At 45.8% G+C, this 6,541-nt stretch overlaps 1 pseudogene across 1 annotated transcript; it reads left to right on the forward strand.

Annotated features, from left to right (window-relative positions):
* The first annotated feature begins 361 nt into the window (after positions 1-361).
* On the forward strand, positions 362-1,457 carry LOC311602912 (heterogeneous nuclear ribonucleoprotein C-like; annotated as a pseudogene). Its single transcript has one exon. The product of its transcript is annotated as a heterogeneous nuclear ribonucleoprotein C-like (transcript).
* The last annotated feature ends 5,084 nt before the right edge of the window (positions 1,458-6,541 follow it).

The raw sequence follows: 6,541 nt of genomic DNA on the forward strand, positions 1-6,541 counted from the left end.
TCTGATCTGTGACACTTCTCAGCTGGACTCTGAGGCATGGGTTTTGAGAGGCACAGAAAGGGGCTGGGTGGGGACTCTGCTATCCTAAGGCTGCACTGCTACTGGAAGAAGGGTGGGGCCTAACCAGGGAGGTAAGCTAGGGAAGACTGCAGAGAAACAGGGCAGCACATGAAAGGCCAGACAGAGCTGTGCTTCATAGATTTTATAAAAGCAAAATAAAACTTGGCTTTAAAAAAAAGCATAGCCGGTGAAGAGACAGAGATGGACGGTTGAGTGCTTCCCAGCTTGCTGTGCCTTCAGCATCTCAGTGTTGACCCGCAGTATGGGAGGCAGTTTCCTGTCTCTCTCTCTCTCTCTCTCTCTCTCTCTCTCTCTCTCTCTCTCTCTCTCTCTCTCTCCTTCTTCTTGTTTTCAGCTTTGTGAGATACCTTATCATCCAAGGAGATGGCTAGCAATGTTACCAACAAGACAGATCCTCGATCCACGAATTCTCATGTATTCATTGGGAATCTCAATACTCTTGTGGTCAAGAAGTCTGATGTGGAGGCCATCTTTTCAAAGTATGGCAAAATTGTGGGTTGCTCTGCGCATAAGGGCTTTGCCTTCATCCAGTATGTTAATGAAGAAGATGCCTGGGCTGCTGTAGCCAGAGAGGACGGCAGGATGATTGCTGGCCAGGTTTTAGATATTAACCTGGCTTCAGAGCCAGAAGTGAACTGAGGAAAAGCAGGAGTGAAACAATCTGCAGTGGACATGTACAGTTCTCGTTTGACTTGGACTATGACTTTCAACGGGATTATTATGACAGGATGTACAGTTACCCAGCACGTGTTCCTCCTCCTCCTCCTCTTCCTCCTCCTCCTCCTCCTCCTCCTATTGCTTGAGCTGTGGTGCCTTCTAAACTCCAGCATGTGTCAGGAAACACCTCACAAAGGGACAAACGTAGATTCAATTCAAAGAGTGGGCAACGAGGATCTTCTTCCAAGTCTGGAAAGTTGAAAGGTGATGACCTTCAGGCTATTAAGAAGGAGCTGACTCAGATAAAACAAAAAGTGGATTCTCTGCTGGAAAGCCTGGGGGAAAAAATTGAAAAAGAACAAAGTAAACAAGCAGTAGAGATAAAGAACGAAAAGTCTGAAGAAGAGCAGAGCAGCGCCTCTGTGAAGAAGGAGGAGACTAATGTGAAGATGGCGTCTGAGGCAGGGGCAGATGACTCTGCTGAGGTGGGCGGCCCTGCTGGATGATGACGATAATGAGGATGGGGGTGGGGGGATGGACCAGCTGGAGTTGATCAAGGATGATGAGAAAGAAGCTGAGGAAGGAGAGGATGACAGAGACAGCACCAATGGCGAGGATGACTCTTAAGCACGTAGTGGAGTTTAGAAATCTTACCGCATTCTTCATTTACCTGGGCGCTTGTGAGTGATCAAAGTAAGACCAGGTCCTCCCCTAGTGACGTCAGCGCAATCTCACCGCTCTCCCCTCCTATTCCTTCCCATGCCCATTAATTCATAACCGCCCTGCGCCTAGCTCCATTTTCACTTCCTTTGATGCTCCTTAGTAGCTTTGTTAAGTTTTGCCCTATAAGTTTTGCCTTAATTTTGATACTTCTTTGACTTAACAATAAAAAGATGTATGGTTTTTATAAAAAAAAAAGTATAGCCCCTGTTTTCCTCACCTTAATAAAGCTCTGAAATAACTGCTTGAACTGGGCTGTGGTGTGTGCTTACTGATCCCAGCACTCAGAAGCCAGAGGCAGGACTGTGAATCCAAGGCTGACCAAAGATACACAGTTTGAGGCTGTCCTGACCTATACAGTGAGACCTTGAAAAGAAGAGGCAGAGGAAGAAAAGAGATGTGAAAGGGAGGGGAGGGGAGGGAGGGGAAGGAGGAGGGAAGAGTTTGAATGTTTGAGCCCTTCAGTGAGAGTGGCACAAGTCCATCAAAGCCCACTCTGCAGCCGAACTGAAATGGACAAAGAAGGCAGAAGCCTTTGAACCTGCCCTGGACCTAACCCATCACTAGGCTAGCAACTGCTCCTCTGCCTCTGTAAAATGCATTTATGCCCTGCATGCCCAATGCTCAACTAAGAGAGGTCCTCTCGGGGCGCTTCTGTTTTACAAATTGAGCTGAGTGCTCACCAGAGGTCAGTGCTATTTGTTCACAGGCCACGTCTGCCATTACGCTTGTAATTGTAATGATACAATTTAATTACTATGAAAACCAATGATACATGAATGAAAAACAAGAGTTCTTGTTCCTATGAAAATCAGAGTGGTACACTCCGGAGAGGCTCCATGAGGGCACGTCACACACACACACACACACACACACACACACACACACACACACTTATAGCTGTTGAGCTGGTTGGTGAGGGGAAGACAAGCAGAGAGGAATGGTTCAAGCATGAGAGTAGTAGGGTGGCGCTCTGTGTCCTTAAGCTCTCGTTCCAGTTTAAACCAGATGAATCTGTGGTTCAGCAGAAGGCTTGCTTAGCATTGTGAAGCTGTGAGTTCCAACCTCAGCCCTGCCAGACCAAAACCAAACAAACCCCCTGAGGCTTAAAGACAATTCCAAGCCAGGTGTGGTGGTGCACACCTGTAATCCCAGCACTCAGGAGGCAGAGGTAGGTGGATCTCTGTGAGTTCCAGGCCAGCCTGGTCTACAAGGCAAGTCCAGAACAGCCAAGGCTACACATAGAAGCTGTTTGGGGCGGAGCAGATAATTTCAACTGAATAAAACTCCATGAATATAGACTGTGTTATCTACTAAACTATCCATTGCACCTAAATACGCCTGACATACACAGTGGGGACACAATAGATACTTAAGAAACAAATGAACTGTGGGCCCAATTAAGGCAAAAAAGACAAAGTAAGAACTTCAACTAATACATGTCTTTTCTTGGAAAATGGCATGACGCTACCATAAATAAAATGGTGCCTAAATACACATAGGTACTTTGAATTTAAAGGGTTAAGGAACAGTTGAGGGTTTACTCCTTGGTAGAGCCCTTTGTGCGGTATCCTAGTTTGCTCCCTATTCTTGTAACAAAACACTGACAAAAGCCAACTTGAACAAAGTCAGGACAGGAACTCAAGTAATGAACCTGGAGACAAGAACTCAAGCAGGAACCTGGAGACAGGAAGACAGGAACTCAAGCAGAAGCCAGGGAAGAGTGCTCCTTACTGATCTGCTCTGTTTGCTTTCTTCCTTCAAGATGGCCTTCCCACAGGCAGCACCACTCACAGGGGCCTGGGCCCTCCTACATCATTTAGTCCAGGAAATGCTTTCAGACTTGCCTTCAGGACGATCAGATGGAGGCATTTTCCCAGCTGAGATTTCCTCTTCCCAGATGACCCTAGCTTGTGTCAAATTGACAAACAAATAAACAAAAACCCCTGACTAATCAACCAGCACACCTAGTGTGTACAAGGTTCTATATTCAATTCCCAGAAACAAAACAACAACAAGAAAGCTTAAAGCCTCTTTCTATCAATTTTTTTTCATACGTCCCCTGCTTAGCAACACTATTAGTCAGCGGAGGACCAATTGCTCTGCTCACAAAAGAGGAGATCCTCTCATGAACTGAGAAGCAAAACTGCATTTGGATTGCCTAACAAGCATTGCCAGACCCATGATAGGGTGCAAGGCAAAAAGGGGTTACTATCTCAGCTGTCTAGAATGTAACCAGGGCAATCTGCTCTGGTTCAGACCGGAGAAGGCATGTCAGGAGGCAGACTGTATGTCTGGGTAGAAAATGATCCAGTGTACACAGCTGGGAATAAGGAACCAGGCTTGAACCCTCTCTGACCTTCTAAGCTATAATGAGGACTTGTGCTGAAAATAAAGGCTTCTCCCACTGCAGACTATGTTTGAAGTTGTTTGGGTTGGAATTCAGAGGATCTGGACTTAAACACCTAGTTAGGGTCTTAGTTACTTTCCTATTGCCATGGCAAAACATTATGTTGAAGGAAACTTATTAAAAAAGGAAACATTTAATTGGGGGTTCATGGTTCCCAGGGGCTAGAGTCCAAGACCATCATGGCAGAGCGGGTGGCCGTAAGCAGGAAACATACTGAGAGCAGCAGCTGAGAGCTTACCAGTTGAGGCAAGGCAGAGAGAGAGCTACCTGGGAATGGCATGGGCTTTTGAAACCTTAAGCCCACACCCAGTGACACACCTCCTCAGTCAGGCCACGCCTCTTAATCCTTCCCAAACAGTTCTACCAGCTGTGGACAAAGTGTTGAAACCTATGAGCCTATGGGGGCCATCGTCATTCAAACCGCCACATTTAGTAACCTTGTAGCCTTGAATTAGTTCACACCCTCCCCAAAGATAGGAATTTCCCAACTGGTGGAGAACGGACGGCTCTGAACAACCCAACAAGCCAGGCCTCAGAGCAGCAGGAATCCTGGCAGCCGCATACCTTTCTTAAATTATTATATGCATGTATATTTGTGGGTCTCTGTGTACATATTTCCCAATTTCTTATGTGTGGCATAACACAAAGAAGTCAGGAAATGGTAAGAGCCATATACTGAGCTCTTGATACCCTGCCTTGTTACTGTGAAGATCACAGAGATACAAATATGAAATGCTTTAAAAGCTGCCAGCACTTCAAAACAAGAGGTGTCCTGAGAGCCAGGTGTTGGCCAGCAGCACAGCATGACATTAAGCCGTTTCTCCAGACCTAGTTCCTGGACCAGATCCCTTGATGAAGAGAGAAAAAGTAAACTGACACATAGAGATCAAAACATTCCCCTTATTTCTAACATATCTGTTGTAAGCTATGTAGGCAAATGAACATTTTAATATTGGACGCCAGTATTGGGCCCGTTTATTCAGCCAGTTTCAGGCAACTCTAAAGAGCACAACAAATATGCAATGCAAAAAGCCTGGTTTTTTTAGTTTTTGGTTTTTGTGTTTTGTTTTGTGGGCAAGAGGGCTGGCCCATGCCTGTAAAGTTTCTTCTTCCAAACTTGACTACCATAAGCTTCACACCTCCCTCAGGGAAGGAGCCTATGGCAGAACGGAAGACAGGCAAGCATGTGCCACCAATGGGGTAGCGCACGGCAGCCGTCACAGGGAACGATGCACATCAGCGCACCCCCTGGAGGTGTGCGGTTTCATATGTCTGCTGTTCCTGGGCAAGCCTGTACACATTAGATTTTTTGCACGATTGCTAATAAAAGTCCCCGAGCCCGTTGCTGGCTTCCTGATACAGAGAGGCAGTAAGCAGGGCACAGTCACTCACTTTTGCCCACACAGATCAAGCAGGCACAACCTGTCCCAGGAAGTTAAATCCCCCAACCCTGGATTTAAGTAAGGTTCTAGAGTCTGGCGGTAGCTTCTCAGTAGTGACACAGGTAGAAGCCACACTAACAGATCCTTTTGGTCGTTGTTAATTTTTTCCCCCTTGGGTGAGACAGAATCGTGTTACCGAGCCCAGGCTGGCCTTGAATTTGTGATTCTTGTTGTCTTACCAAGGATGCAGGGCTTCCATTTCCCCTACTGAGTCTGGATTCTAGATGATTTTGCAGGATTCTGCTAGGGTTTTTTTGTTTTTGTTTTTGTTTTTGTTTTGTTTTGTTTTGTTTTTGAGGCATAGCCCAAGCTGTGTTCCTCTAACCCACCCATGAAGTTCTTTTTTTTTTGAGATTGGCCTTGATCTTACTATGTAGCTAACAATTACCTTGAACTTCTAATTCTCCTGTCTCCAACTTCCACGTGCTGAGATTACAGGTGGGTACCACCATGCCCAGTTTAGGCGGAGCCTGCAACCAAACTCAGAGTTTTGGACATGCCAAGCAAGCACTCTACAAACTGAACTACATCCCTAGCTCTTCGTTCATGAATTTTTAAAGACCTAATTTAACAAAAATAAGTGTTTTTCCATTTAGAGTGTTGTTAGGGTTGGGATATGAAGCGTCTCTCTAAAAGTCTGGTATATTGAAGGCTCCATCCCAGGTGGTGCTCTATTTTTGGTAAGTGCTGGAAACTAAGAGGCGGGGCCTAACTGGAAGAAGCAGGTCATTGGTGGATGGATCCTTGGAGGCATTTCATCCCTGGCCTTTTCAGTCTCTATGATTCCTATACACCAAAAGATAAGTCGTCCCTATCATAAGCTCCTCCCACTGTGATGTTCTACCTCACCACAGGCTCCAAAACAATAAAGCCACAAACCAAAATAAATCCTTCCTAGCAGTGACCGAAAACTAAAAGAAAATTGTTAGCAGAGACACAGAATTGCTGTTAATAGTTCTGACCATGTGTTTGTTTGTTTTGTTTGGTTGGGTTTTTGTTTTTTGGTTTTTTTTTTTTTTGAGACAGGGTTTCTCTGTGTAGCCTTGGCTGTCCTGAACTCACTTTAGACCAGGCTGGCCTCGAACTCACAGAGATCTGCCTGCCTCTGCCTCTTGAGTGCTGGGTCTAAAGGCATGCGCCACCACACCAGGCTTTGACCATGTTCTTAAGCCTTTGGAACTAGCTTATGGGAAGAGCTTGAAAAAGTCTGGAGACGCGGGAGAGAGGATGC

This window comes from Acomys minous, assembly GCF_964271855.1.
Source record: "Acomys minous genome assembly, chromosome: 8".
Lineage (NCBI taxonomy): Eukaryota > Metazoa > Chordata > Mammalia > Rodentia > Muridae > Acomys > Acomys minous.